Source organism: Rutilus rutilus (assembly GCF_951802725.1).
Source record: "Rutilus rutilus genome assembly, chromosome: 2".
Classification (NCBI taxonomy): Eukaryota; Metazoa; Chordata; class Actinopteri; order Cypriniformes; family Leuciscidae; genus Rutilus; species Rutilus rutilus.
In genome coordinates, this window is record NC_140210.1 from 4,731,325 (window position 1) to 4,747,277 (window position 15,953).

The 15,953-nt window shown below is 36.5% G+C and overlaps 1 long non-coding RNA gene across 1 annotated transcript in view; it reads right to left on the reverse strand.

Annotated features, from left to right (window-relative positions):
* Positions 1–511: 511 nt before the first annotated feature.
* Positions 512–15,953, reverse strand: part of LOC311286763 — a 71,521-nt gene continuing 56,079 nt past the window's right edge. Inside the window, exons 2-3 of the long non-coding RNA XR_014626630.1 lie at positions 1,216–1,286; positions 512–874 (exon numbers count right to left, since the gene is read on the reverse strand). This is a non-coding gene — a long non-coding RNA (uncharacterized lncRNA). The remainder of the gene's footprint in view (positions 875–1,215; positions 1,287–15,953) is intronic.

Below are 15,953 nucleotides of genomic sequence, written 5' to 3' on the forward strand. Positions count from 1 at the left end.
ACAACTTTTAAGGACTTGCCTTAGGAAATAAACAGGAGGAAAAAATAGCCGGAAGGCCTTTCTTTGATAAAGGTAATTAATCAAGCACGCAATAAATCGCCCAGCAGGGGAATTCACCTCAAGCTATCGCAATTACCTCGCAGGATAGCACAGACATATGTTTACATTTGCATAGTCTCTTCATTTTGGAGGCTGAAACCCTGCGGAAGCTATTCTGTAACTCCAAGGTTGCACTGTTAGCCCGGACAAGTTGAATCTACTTAAAAAATTGGAGTAAACTGGTTGCCCTAAAAAAAATAAGTAACGGTAACTTAAACATTTGAGTGAATTTAACTTAAAATGTTTTGTAATATCAATTACTATATTATTATAACACATAATATTTAAGTTCAATCTACTAAGTAAGTTAAATTTATGTCAATTGATTTATTTTTTATTTGTTAAACAAGAAAATTAAGAAAAAAAAAAGCTAATAAATATTTTATTTCAATTCAATTCCAAATATTCATTTGAAATACAACAAAACATGTTCAATTTATTGTTAAGCATATGAACAGTCTTACCAAAACTATATGGTTTGTTTACACTCATGAGTTCACAGTATTGTCAGTATTTAATTGTAGGTGCCAGCTCACCTTTTCCCCAGGCTAAACATTACCTGCTGAATTAAATTTAAATTGTTTTTCATACAGTTAGCGTAAATCAGTCCGAAAAAAAAAAAAGACACAGAAGGCCTGAGGTTGGTCAGTTCATCCATCAACAAACATCCTTCCAAATCGATCCTCACTCTAGATGGGTTTAGCGGAGGACTTTCTTGATCAACGCAGAGGATTCTCACTGGAGTTTGTCTGTGTGAGTCCTTGTCAGCTGCATCCTAACAGAGGAAGAAAAAGATAGACAAATACATTATCATGTCAGATGATTCTGTTGTCAAATACTCAAAGCAATTTGCTGCATTCACGCCATGTTGTATTACTGTAATTCCGAGATGACAAAATGTGACGTTGTACTCTGAGCCATTCATGTTCTTTGACTGGGAATTATGCATTTTAAAGGCAACACTATCCACGGCTAAATGAATCAGCAGCAGAAGGGTGGTACACTGGTCATGTGGTAGAAGTAGGAGCTCTCAGAAAATCCCCAGTTCACAAGTTGTAATTACAAGCGCTTTTTTACAAGCTGGAACCTCATAATACAAAATGGCGCTATACATACCTGGTTTACTATAAGAGCTGGCCATTGAAGTACCATCAGGCTGATGTCAAAGCTTGACGTTGATAACTTTTCTGTGAGGAGCAAACATTAAAGTTATAGTCTTTATAATGGCACCGGACGTCATGGTTTACATGTAATTGCGCACTGTGCAGTATATGCAGATGAATACACCGATCAGCCTCAGAACAGGTCTCAGTAAACCCACATGACATACTGCTAATCTGGAGTTTTATACAGTAAGTTGAACATTGTGCATAAAGTGATTTAAATGTACATACATTTCTAATTGTTCTGTTCATGTAACAAGCTATCACAATTACCTCGCAGGATAGCACACACATATGTTTACATTTGCATAGTCTCTTCATTTTGGAGGCTGAAACCCTACGGAAGCTATTCTGTAACTCCAAGGTTGTGCGACGTGGGGACATACATTAAAAATGTGGATACGTTATTTACGTACAAAATTGTGGCCTTGGCTCTTGCAGCTTTGTGCAGACACCGAATATATTTTTGGCATCTTAAGTGGGGGAAACTGTCTTTTTGTTGGCGAGTCACTTGTTCATTGTTCTCGGTATTGATTTTTTTTCTAGGGGGCTTGTCATGTTGTCCCCTTGAGACTTGATTTGCATAACATCATACCCGTCCGCTGACTTGTTTGTACTGGGAAAAAAAAATAGAAAAAAGTTTGAGAGATAAATATATGAAACAAAGACACGCATGAAGGCATCACAAATCACAGTCAAGTGATGTTTCTCACTACAGACCTTTATAATGTCACCCGCTTTGACGACGTCTGAAGAAAATATTTAAAGGAGGTAAACTGTTGGGAACACATGACAGTGTTTATGGGATCTTGCCATAGGTGGAGGAAAGAAACAATTGTGATTCAACGATTCTTTCATCAACAAACTTGCTTTGTGTCAGAGGAATTTACTAAAGCATCTTCTGAAATGATATAGAAATAGAGATGAAAACAGCTTGTGTTCTTAACTACTACATAACTAAAGAGATCTTGGGTCACATCGAGTGTAATTCAGCAATACATCTAGACTTTTCCCTCTGAGCAATGTGGAAAACATATTGCTGCATTAATAGCATCATCTTATTTAGACATAGCACACTATTAAAAAGTGTATGTGCAGTTGCTTAAGGAAGTATTTTTACCTGATTCTGCCTATAGATTCAGATTTTGTTGTTGAAAGCTAACTCAATCAGGTTTATGTAACGTAAAACAAGGGAATGTCGTTTTAACTTAATTGAGTTACATTGACCAAATTATACAATTTCCAATTTTGTCATGACAACTCTCGGGAGATATGGTAATAGAGATTGGCATGGCAATGTATTTGGTCTTGGTGGAATGCACATGTAACATACCAACACTATCTCACAACCAATTCGTACGAATTCGTACGAATGACAAAAAGGTGGCTAATTCGTACGAATTCGTACGACCTCACTCGTACGAATTTGTACGATTTGTCTAAACCCACGTGATGGGTAGGTTTAGGGGCGGGGTCAGGGGTAGGTCATTCGTATGAATTCGTACGAATTAGCCACCTCGTAGAATTTGTACGTTTTCCCGTGAGATCAGGTTGAACATACATGAGTTAACCCCCGTAGCAGATCTATACAGGTGGAGCTGGGGAAGGTGGAGGGTTTCTGAGGCGCATGGCTTCCCCGGCGTTTGTTTGAATGTTGAGCCGCAGCTCATTGGACACTGATGGAACAGCATCCAATCAGCTGTGCTAAGTAGATGATGTGATGGCTATAATAAGTCGAAGACTTTCATTCATCCGGCGCCATCTAGACTTTCATGCCAGAACTAGGTAATAAAGCTCGGGTGGACACATTCGATACATGCTCTTTGTTGATCGGTGAAGTTTGCTTCAATGACAAATTGTGATTTGGGGTTATTATACACATCATGTTACATTACTCTCCTAATGCAGTACCTGATGGGAACTACAGATCCACTGCCCAGGGCTGCGTCTCTGTAACTCAAGCATCGTAAGCCTAAGTAGATAGTAGAAACATTGCCACCAATGGTCTCTACGATCAACTTAACTCATTTTAGAGGAGTTTCTGTTACCGAATGTTGTGTTTACCATTGTGCTGAAGAGTAGCGCTTGTGCTCAGGCTGAGCAACACACACTGTTGACCTAACTAAACTGATTTAGAAAAAAAAACTAAATTAAGTTGTGTGTACAAATTTTTTCCGGTTAATGAATTAATTTTCTTAGTGTATTTACATCAAGGTTATATCAAACGTATTAAGTAATTTTATCTTGCTGGAGAAATCAGGTTACATCTACTGACAGTTATGCTTCCATAAAAACCTTGTTTGTTTTTTAGGTTGGTTGAATTGAGTTATAATCAGTAATCTTAAATGATTTATTTAATTTCAACAAAGCCAGTTATTTTAGATGTTACCACATTTTCTAAGTTGAACTGACAAAACATTTGTTTCAGTTTGTAAACAAGTTTGCAAATACCAATTTTCCTATAATACATAGGGCTGTCAAATAATTCATATTTGTACAAATTAATATACAAATTTTGTTGATTAAATCATGTTGATTAATTAAATGTATTCATCAAATCAGTTGAATCACATGTAAACACACTGATACTTTTTGAGAAAAATAATGTATTTTAAATTTGATTATAGCACTATAACCATGGTTAAACACTTTGGTCAGTTTATTTTCCTCCTTTTATAATACATATGACTGTCAAATTAATAATATTTTATAAATCCATATTAATAAAGTCTAGCTAAATCATGTCAATTAATTAATCAGATGTATCACAATTCGTCATACTGACACTTGTTGAAAAATAATGATAATATTAAATGCATGAATAAAGAATATATTGTTATTATTATTATTATTATTATTATTATACAGTAATTTAATACAACAATTGTAGATAAATCAATCAAATAAAGCCTTTGGTCAGTTTACTTGATGTTAATGCTCGCAGATACAAGTTCAGTTTAATTTATGAGAAGGACCTTCATGCATCTGCACTGCAGGAAACTGTCTGAGGAAGCTTTATTTATTCTGTCTCTGGGCTTAGCACTAGAAAGTTTGCAAAACACCACTGGAGGACATCCGTTCATGCAGAAACAATTTAATATAAAATGGGTGCACCTGACAGGCTTTGGAGGACCTTATGCACAAAACAGCCACTGTGAACTCAAAGCTGAGTCAGATATTCAAGTCACTCAAAGCCACTAGCAACACTGCTTTCATTTAGCAACAGACGTTTGTGTCATTTCACATCAGTGGAAGCAACACTCCATTTGCCTGAATTTGGATAAGTCAAGTAATAAACGAGAACTCTATATATTTGCACATTTAGGATGGTGTAATAATTTGTTTCAGACAAGTACGGTTGCATTAATACAGGCTGGAAATTCATCACACTGCTAGGGAGATTTCGAAGTGCCTTGAACTAATGAAACCGCATGATGAACAGCTGGATATGAATCGATAAAACTGAACAAAAATTCTGTTTGAAATTATCATATGTATTTTTCATTGAACAAGACATGGTGCCTGTTCATATGTGCTACAGGAAGGAGCAATATGGATTAAAACCAGACGATCATGTTTTAGCTGACATAATGTGTATTAATCAATAAACATCTTCACTGAGGAAGTTTCATGACCAGGGTTCATGAGAAAGAGAAATGAGAAGAGAGAGAGAGAGAACTGTCAGATGGATAGCTGGGTGAACAGGATTCAGGATTTATTGTGTACAGCTTGTCGGTGTGTTGGCCGCTGACTGCATCTGTCAGCAGAAAAAACTGGTGACAAGTTATTAGCTTTAAGGTCAAAATCACACGGTACAACTGTTTAGAATTCTTTCCTCTTTGACAGAACTCAGTTTGCCAGCCATCACCTCAGATTTAAAGCATTGCATTTTTGTTTGAAACAGCTTCCTTCGCTTCAGTCCCCGCCCTTAAAAGGATAGTTCATGCGAAAAAGGCTGTCAAGCTCCAAAAATAAAATAAAAATAATAATAATTTTATTCAGCAATGATTCTTTAAATGGATCAAACGTGGCAGTACAGATATTTACAATGTCACAATAGATTTCAATTCCAAATAAATGTTGTTCTTTTGAACTTTCTATTCATAAAAAAAAAAATATATATATATATAAAAGTTTCCATAAAAAAATAAAAAAATATGAAGCAGCACAACTATTTTCAACATAGATGTAAAAAATGTAATGATGCTGAAAATTCAGCTTTGCATCACAGGAATAAATTACTTTTTAAAATATATTAAATTAGAAGAGTGTTATTTTAAATTATAAAACTATTTCACAATTTTACTATAATATATTTTGATCAAATAAATGCAGCCCTGGAGAGCATAAGGGACTTATAAATAGACATATAGTAAATATGAAGAGTAGTGTATTATGGTCAGATTACCTGAGTTTTGAAACCATTTTTTTTATTTTATTTTTTATGTAATGAAGGCAGCTGTAAATATTTAAAATGATATAATACACCGTGCACCAAAAACCTACAATTAATTTGTAGTCACTTCTAGTTAGTTTTGGAGTCTTCTAATTTTAAGGTAAAAGTTCAGGTTTTCCATATAAATAATCCCACTGATCAAAATCAGAATCCTTAAACTCCTTACATTTCCCATCCCCAATGATTACAGATTTTATTTTTGGGTGAATTATTCTTTTAACCACTATAAAAGAATGGAAAGAAACTTTCAAAGTCAGTGCGTGTGGGCTCCTTGAGCGGCTCTCCTCACCATTATATTGACCCGCTTTTACTCGATGAACCGAAACTCCATTAAAGATTCATCTCCCATCACCCTGTGAAGTTCTACAGAGTCCAGATAATGAAACGTTGCAGGTCTTTGGCAGCAGAAGTCCAGCATGTTCTCAGAGACACTGCTATAAATTGACTACTGGCAATGTCTTCTCATTCTCCATGTCTCTATAGCCCTTAAACTCAACAATATCTATAGGCCAAGCACTGATCAATAAGCCCAGTCTTCAACATCTTTGCAGATAAATAGATAAAAATATATATATATATTTCAGTGGAATTCTAGACACTGTCACAACCGAAAAGTGTAGTGACAGATAAAAAAGAAAAAAAAACTATGAACAAAACTATTTTTCAGACATCAAAGTTTCCAGACTTGTGCAATGTCTTTCATCCGAACAGAAGAGTAGGTGGTCGACCGAAAAGAAGGCTTTAGTCTGTTCCTCATGGTCAAGTGATACCTTTGTTGCTGGAACATTTGAAGCCTTTCAGCTGTTTATTTCTCAAGGATAGACTGATCTGTGACCCTGCCTTGAGGTTGTGGACTTCGTGTTTTCCTTTGTTCGGGGCTGCGTTGAAATAAACTGTATAGAAGGACCATTTTTGGGAAAGCATTCTGCTTCTTTCTGCTTATGATCCATTCATTTGTATGGTAACTGCTGTGGAATTTTTTAAATATTTGTCTCCCAGACACTATCGATAAATGGGGTGATGTTTTAAATATGCCAGAAAGGCAATAAGTGGAGAAATTAGGTTAAAAATTAGACATGCTTGAGAGATTGACTCGATTTTTACATTTCAACATACAAGGTGTTCTGAGAGGTTTTTTATCTTATACGGTTAGCTTAGAAAAATAATAGCACACCTCTTGTGAGGTATCAATCATGTCTGTCACACACCAGAGTTCAGAGCATCATTGTAACTAAAAATGAGCTCTTGCTGAAAGATTAAATAATATATTGTCTTACAAAATATGGGCTAGAATGCATATAACAGAAGCTCATACTCTTAAATGAATCATAGCAACAAGTCTGGCATGGAAACGTTTTCAATGATTCAAGGTGCCAAACATGGTCACCGTTTACTGACTCCCCTGCTGACTGTTTTGGAACAAATTTAGCAATCTTCCAAGTAATTATTTGGCCTGTGAAATTTATTTTCTCAATTTTCAACATGTTTAGTGATTGAAAAATGGCAACATTCCAAAAAATCTAAACCTGTGTAAATACGAGACTGTCTGTAAGAAATGCAGCAGTTGGCTTTTGTCAACGGTTTCCCAAGTACACACACACAACATGATTTATTGATGATTATTATATTACATTACATTAACCAAATGAGAGCAACTGTAATGTTAATCCACTGAAGGCGAGTTGAAGTGAGAACCCATGTGCAGATTTATTGATAAACGTGAACCAGATACAAAACATCCAAAACCACGACATAAACTAGAGCAGACTATATCTTGACTCGGCCATAACAGATTTGACATGAACTCACCAACAGCAGGTTATAACAACAAAACAAGACACAAGACAATGAAAAAATGAGGACTAGGGGAGAGCGGGGCACAGCCTAACACAGGGATAGCTGTAACACTCATGGTTTAAAAGTTTCCACACATGCCAGCATTATAAAACTTTAGTGTATTTGCTAGTCGCCATATCAACAATATACAGAGAAAGAAATGCAGCAAAATGAAAGATATCACTGAACATTTATTGAACCATAGCCAACTTGATTGATTATTCAATTATTTAACCAGAAGTAAATTGCTTACTGAAGTACATTTTTCATCTCAGTTTTAGTGTTTATAGACAGTGAGACAAATCTGCTATAATTTTAATCTCCAATTTGTTATTTAACAGTTGAGTGCTTATCTAACCAGTAGAAAACACTATCCGGGTTTAAGTGTTTGGTTGTTCCCCGCTTTCCCCTAGCCTAGAAATCTAGACGCACCCTAGGGCAGTCTAGCAACTCTCTGTTGACTTTCGGAGCTGTAAAAACCTAAATTGGGTCAGGCCAATCACATCGTGTATAGAGTAGTCGGGGCGGGCTTAACATAATGACGACAGAGTTGCGACGGTTCCCTGCTACTTGAAAACAAAGAATGGCTGCTGCTGGCGAACAGTCTTTCGAATCGGCTTTGGCCGCGACTCTGGAGGACTTGGAGTTAAGTTTTTCTTTGAGAAAAGAGCAAAGAACGGCACTTAAGTCATTCTTAAAAAAGGAAGATGTGTTCGAAAGTTTTGCCGGCCAGATTCAAAAGTTGAATCTATCAACTAACGTTAGCTCCGCTGTTGGGAAAGCGCTCTGGTTGGTTGAAGCGCTGTCCTATTGCGTGCAGAGTGAATTTGAAAGACAGCCGTTTATCCCGCCCCTCGGATTGAGCCGTGTCTATGGTGAGTTGCCAGACCTAACATCTTGATGTAGGTCTGGCTTGCCAGGCTAGCTTTCCCCTATATATACACAGACAAACTAAGAAGATACACTTGGGAGTAATTACGATGATAAACCAATGACAAGACAGAACTGAGAAACACCCGAAAAGAACAAACCAATAGTTGTGTTCGACTTGAAGCGGCACTGCGCAGACCAATGGGCGTATGATATGAAAGCACTGTGAGAGCGATTCGAAAGCATACTTTGCGTCTGCTCGCTAATCACTCTCGCGGTACTATGATGTCATACGCGATCAGTCCGCGCAGTGTGACGAACATAGGCCAGTAAGAGCTGTGTGTGTAAACCTCTTTTCCCAGGCCACAAGAGGCGCGCTAGCATCTGACACTACCTTGTTAGCGCGCCCTACTTCATTGGCCACTTAATTATATAACAATGCTGAAATGTTGCCTCACTGAAAGTCCAAACTTTTCAAAAATGAGTTCCAAAACAAACTATGGTTAAGCATAATGATTTCTATAAACAGTGGATTCCTAAATTATGCACATTAATATTAATGCTTGGGATAATGTTGTTCAAATCCCTACCCCTAAGCATGAGCATAATAGTGACTCTTGCCTTAGAAAATGGAGTGACAGCTATGCAGAGTCTGTAGGGGGGGGGAGGTGTTCGAGAAGTCAGGGAATTGGTGATGGTATTGACAGTATTTTCAATGCTAATGAAGGACAGGATTTTGTATCGTCACTGTAGCCAGAAGCTTGCCGCTGTGAACACAAGGGTGCATAGATTGCCAGGCGTCCCAGTTCAGATTTAGTTGGGATAATGACGCCAAGGAGAGGAAGAAAAAGAAGCGTTTCCTCCTCTGGGAACTCCTCGAACTGGGACACCAGCACCTCTTTTTGTCTGCTACTCTGATGAGATTGAAGTTGTGTCAGGTGTGCGTTGCTTCCCGATATCAGCTGCCAGTCATAGGCTAGTCCTGTTTTTCTCTCGGTCCACACTGCCGGAAATGTGTGCGCCGTGTATGCACTTCAGAGATGAACACGTCAAGGCTTTAAAGGAGCACTTACTGTACAGTTCAATAGTAGCTAAAAGGGAAAGAAATGACTTTGCTCCCGATTTATGAGTTTAGGAAATGCTGAGTTGACATATTAACATTTTATCTCTTCATAAATAGCCATTATTGCACTCCAAAAGTTGTGCCCAATAATAGAAGCTATAAAACTGCACTGTAAGCAAGGGTTCTCCTATAATTTCATTAAATGTCAAGTATATCTATTTAATGCTTCTCATGCGGTTCAATATTTTTCAGCAAATTAATGTGCAAAATACCACACTGCATTGTTTCAGACTTCAGTCGGAGTTTATGCCATCATTGATTGTAACAAATCACAAAACAATGTTGATTGCAAAATTGGATCAAAAAACATCATTTTGGATGCCGCGCTTCACTTGGAGTCTATGAGACCATCATGGGGATGGGATAAAGTATTGGTTTATTGAAGACTGGGCTTTCAAATTAATTTTGGCCCGGGTCACGTCTAAAATGATTGGACAAGCTCTCAAGTGGGCGGGACTTTGACACAGATGGGAAGTAATTGAAAAGGTGATGGACGTGACTTTAATCTGTAAACAGTCAGTGCATTAGGTATCATGAACTAACAACGAATGTTCACTTTTATAGTTTTTACTATTTTATATATTATATTATAAAACGTATATGTAATAATTGTAATGTGTTTATTATTAAAATGAGCTGCCATTGTCTGAAACGTACAAACATCTTAGGGGTACGCAATTTAGCACTTATGATCATGTTTGTTTGTTTGTTTGTTTTTTGCCATTAGTATAGTGTGTGTATATACTGTATATATAGGTTTTGAAGATAATTTTGGGATGTTTCTACCCTCAGCAAAATTCTCCTTCTAGATGCCAATTTCCTCTCCACTGTGACATGAATGATTACCGTCAACTGCCAAGAGTATCTCGGACTGCATTTTTCAGTTGCTGTTCATCAGAAACTCATATAACAGCGAAGTTTCTCCAAGTTTTACTCAGCAGCAGATATGCCAGTCATATCCGCTATCGAAGCTCAACAGCTTTCTGTTGTTGATGACCTCTTCTGCAGAGTTTCTCAAAACTGCTTTATCACTCTCAGGTCTCTTTTTTAGATTGGTGCTTTAGGTTTCATTCGATTAGCTTATCCGTTCTAAATTTCCCTCTGTTTGGAAGGATTGAATATCTGTCAAGTATCATGTTTCGTTCTAGGACTAAATATCTTGCATTTTCACTTTTTTGGGGACACAGCTGAGGATAATGCCACAATTTGATTTATAGTAATCCATGTTTAAGAATATTCAATATTGAAAATATAAACATAAGAATGGGCATATTAAAATTTTAACATAATATTTGTAGATATACTAATGTACTAAATATACATTCAGTATATTATGTCAGTACTGTAAAATAAACCCAGGTAGGATCCAGATGTGAAGTAGATGAGTCTTGCAATCAGCTTTACAGAGCTTATTTTGTGAAAAACAACTTGTTGACTGTACATAACCCCACTTGTTACATGACTACATACTGAATTAATACAAAAAGGACATTATATATTCATACATGCAAGAGACAGTACAAGAGAAACTAGCACAGCAATGTAGGAATTTAGCTAGTCATTTATAAATATTTGACCACTGATTGCTGAAGTAATCCAGTATTATCTGAGAAAATGCAACAATTGTATATTTAAGCTTATACACTCAAAACTGTTGGAGACCTAAATGTACATTTTTGCATATTTTGAGTAAAATAGCTGCATTATAATATATAGATAAAATATTTGCAAATAATTGGCTGTGGCACTCAACATTTTCACTTTCAATGTAGACAGACAAATTGCTTGTACCTGGAAACTTGCTCACTTAATGAGTTACACTGAATGATATAACATGCTCATATACTCTCCTATTTTTAAAGACAATTAGGCAAGAAAATGTAATCAATGTCAGTTCTTCTATGAAAGTGGTTGTGTAGAGATAATTAGTAATCAATATGCGACGTCTCCAAAGCATCCGAAAGCTTTTTGAACTAGTTTCACGTTCATTGTGTAGTTTGATACGTATTTGTTGCTTAAAGTGCTCCTATTATGCTTTTTTTCAGATATTACCTTTCATATTTTTTTGTAATGCTGTTTGTTAATTTAAAAGGTCTGATAAGTTTTAAAGATCAAAGTGCACGACAAATAAAGTAACTGTCTCCTAAAAGAAAGATTCTGAACTGCTGAAACGAGTCGCCAGTGATTCCAGTCTCACACTGAATTTGCATAATGCCATCCTATGGCTATCATTAGCTGCCCATGAACAACGTCCACTTAACCCCGCCCTCAAACACTGTAGTTGTAGCTGAGACTGGAAGAGTTTGGTTTGTGTTATCGAGAAGATGCTGTTATCAGTGCTGCGAATCCACTGCATGCACTTCTCGCGCTCGAATTGATACAGAAAACCCGACGCCATCAATCATATCTCTGTGTATCAAGCGCTGAGGAAGCATCCAGAGCTAAAATGCATATTTGGTAATAGGTGTTTAATTTAAGACACGCGCTGTAAGCGGTTGACCAATCAAAACCGAGCCGTCTGACCAATCAGAGCAGAGGAGGCTCTCGGAAAGGAGGGGTTTAGAGAGACTGACTCTTCAAACGACTCAAACACTCTTTTGAGAAATGAGGTAATGTGCATTACATATTATGAGAAAATCAAAGTGTTTTTTGACATTGGATGCATGTAATCCTATTGTAGTACACCTCCAAAACAAAATTAGGAACCTTTAAAATAGCATAGGGACACTTTAGGGTGTTGTTTGAACCCTAACCCTAACCCTAACCCTAACCCTAACCTGCCACGTCATTTTCTCAGCATTTTTACAAATGAACCTACATTAACACACACACACACACACACACACACACACACACACACACACACACACACACACACACACACACATACACAACTTCAGTAAGTGTCTGGTTGTGTATTTGTAAAGCCCTCTGCTCTTCAACTCTTGATGTGGTGTCAATGTCTACCAATCTGCTCTCGTCAAAGAGTTAGCTTTAATTGGTTTCCATCATGTGGACTGTTAGCCTTAAATGATGAAGGTCCAAGGAAACCATTCATTCGTGTAATCCTATTACCAGCCCTGGCTCACTACCTCTGAGCGCCAACTATTCACATGGCCCAAGTTCTCTTCAAGCAGTAATACACCCAAACAAACTGCCTCTGCTGTTCTCACCGCTGTCAGACGAGAGATTAAAGCCCTCACCCAAAGGCCCGCCGCCATCCATGTCGTGATAGAATGCTCTTGTGATGATTTCGAGAGGAATACTGTGTTCCCCTTTAAAGACGGCTTTCCTGCTGAAAAGACCAGCATGTATTTGTATTGTGGTCAAGGCAAAGTTATGCTAGTTTTAATGCTGGTCTAGCTGGTGCATCATTAGAGAAATGGTGTGTAACAATAATATTAGCTGACGAAGAGAGAGAGAGAGAGAGAGAGAGAGAGAGAGAGAGAGAGAGAGAGATTGAACAACCAATAAATCCTTTTGTGGACCAGGATGGAATATCACTTCATTTCCCAGAATGCATTACCTGTCCTGAGTTTGCAATTTACTAAATTCATCTTCCTGTCACTGCAATTCAGCTTCCTGAGGGGTGTGGCCAATTCAATTCAAATTCCAACTCCTTAACTCTGAATTTTGCATACGAGTGTTGATATAACTGATAATATGAAGCAATTTATCTTGTCAAATGTTGTACCAATAACTGAAGAATCAGTATAAATTAAATATACTGTAGTTTTTGGAGTGGTGGACATTTAACTTCAGCACAAATGAAACCTGCTTATACATGGTGCCATTTAGTGGGAAAGTGCCATCTGTTTTAGCCTGTTAAGATAACTTGTGTAAACCTTGCAACAAAAGCATGTAATCCCTCAATATGGATGAATATATCATGCTTAAATCTGTTTGTAATCACACACACACACACACACTGTAACAGATGATGATCCTCTCCTAAACGCACACAGTCACACGCATTAACAATGTGGTCCTTGCTTTAAACATATGAATTCAAACCTGAATTCTTTCATAAAAGGCATTCGTCCAATTTTATCAGTTATTTGAACAATTACAATGTTTGTACCACCAGCGAATAATCCTTGTCCAAACCGATCCTGTTGCATCCCTTGATGCTTGTGGAACACCATGACGAGAAACAGCTGAGCGAGGAATAAAAAGCGTTAAAGAAAACATATTTTTAACCGCATCAAATTCCTGCAGCATTCAGAGGCACCACTGTCTTCGGCACCCCGATTCTGTCAACCTGATTTTGATAAGTTGTTGCTTATGTAATGTCTTAGTCGTCTTTCTTCCTCCTCTTCTCGTTTTCCTCTGTCTCTCTCTCATTTTTTTGCCCCTCACCTAGTCCAAAATTAGACCTCCCTCCTCCAACCCCCAACAGATATAATTAATCACAGTGGGAACGCAAGACATGTAATTATGTAGGTTACACTACAAGCTCCTCCCACTTTATTTCCCAGTGTCCCATGTAATCTTCACAATCACTCAAATGAAAAGTGGGAGTTTAAGGACAAACCCATCTTCTCCATGCGCTTATTTTTTGGATTCAAACATCAGTCTCTAATATGACACAGATAATTCTATGTGACTGACTTTTTAAAATTTTGATGATATCTGATATTCTATCAGATAAATAATGTTTAAGTGTTAATAAATTATTAGCAGTGTTGGAGTAACACATTACAAGTTTTTTTTTGTTTTTTTTTTTTTTTTTTTAAGCCCAGCCCAGCCCATATGAAAAAACAAAGTAGTAAACTTATGTATTTACATAAATATTGTAGTAAACAATATTGTAATGCATTACTTTTAAAAGTAACTTTCCCTAACACTGATTATAAGAGTTGTTATTTTTAAATAAAGCTCTCAAAAATCATATTCGGCAATTGAAATAATGCTGAAATAAAAGAAAATATAAACATTAGATGAAAACTCGCAAAAAAAAAAAAAAAAAAAAAAAAATGTTGGCTTTGACACTTTTCCAAAAAGTACAAAAAATACTAAAATTAAAATAAAATTAAAACAAAAAAATTTTTTTATTAAAAAGGCAAATGCACACTAAAATGAAAATAAAAATCTAAAAAAGAAAGGTAATTCAAAATATTACTAAAAATAATACTATATAAATAATACTAAAATAGCATAATACTAAAGTAAAATAACACATATGAATATGCATTAAAAAGTCCTTACAGGATGATTATGTTTATTCATTATTTATTTTTTGTATATTTGCCATTTTTTTTTCTGATTCTGTGGGAGAGTGGGAAGTTACACTTTAGATTAGGGCCTTATTAACTATAACTTTTGCCTTGACAAACTCCTAATTACTGCTTATAAATAGTTAGTAAGGTAGTTGTTAAGTTTAGGTATTGGGTAGGATTAAGGGATGCATAATAATATGGTCATGCAGAATGAGGCATTAATATCTGCTTTATAAAGACTAATAAACAGACAATATAATTTGCATGCTAATAAGCAAAGTTAATAGTGAGAATTCGACCTTAAACAAAAGTTGCCATCAGCTACTTTAAGTTATCTGTACACATTGTTTGCATTGATAACTTTCAAGATTTTGTGCATAAGTACATGTGTGCTGCTTCACACAGAAAACGTAATCTAGAATCAACCATCTGTCCACTTGCTCACACTCATTAGGATATGAAAGGCAAACTTTAAAGCACTTACCTTAAGCTATCCGACTCTACCTCTGCTAAATTCCTTCCTTTCCTGGAAAACTGAGACGACTAAAGAGAATTGTAATGAGCGAACTGGCAGCCGAATAAAGTCAGCGTAATATTTCAAAGTCAAACTGTGAACCTTTGGGGGAAATCATCTCCTTACACATTTATTTTAATAAACCATCCTGCAAAAGTTCAGTGATGAAACGTACAATTGTAAATCGCATGTTTTATAAAACCTGTGGTGTGCAGAATTTATAGAAAGTGTCATGATCATTTTTTATAGTGATGAATTGTTCATGTGGATGAGCGTACGATGATCATCAACAGCTTACTGTGAGAACAGCACAGCACGCATGCACAGCCTCTCAACATTTCACCAGCATCTCATTGTACATGTTGACACCTTGTTTATTAAACTGGGTGTTTGATTACATTCAAATGTTTTAAAGTTTAAAAGCGGTGTTATGCGAGTACATGGACCTTTGATGCATCAGGACTCATTCAAGTTTATACCATAGTTGTCTATACCGGTAATTCAGGGTAATGATTTCATGCTGGTCTACTATTGTGGTTGAATCCATTTAAAATGTCCCCGCCCCCAAATGTCAAGAAACAAATGTGATTGGTTGCTTTACATGTCGTCAGGCAGATTTTTGCTGTATAAGATTGTTAATCAAGACTGAACCAAATTGCATGCCTTTAAGAGG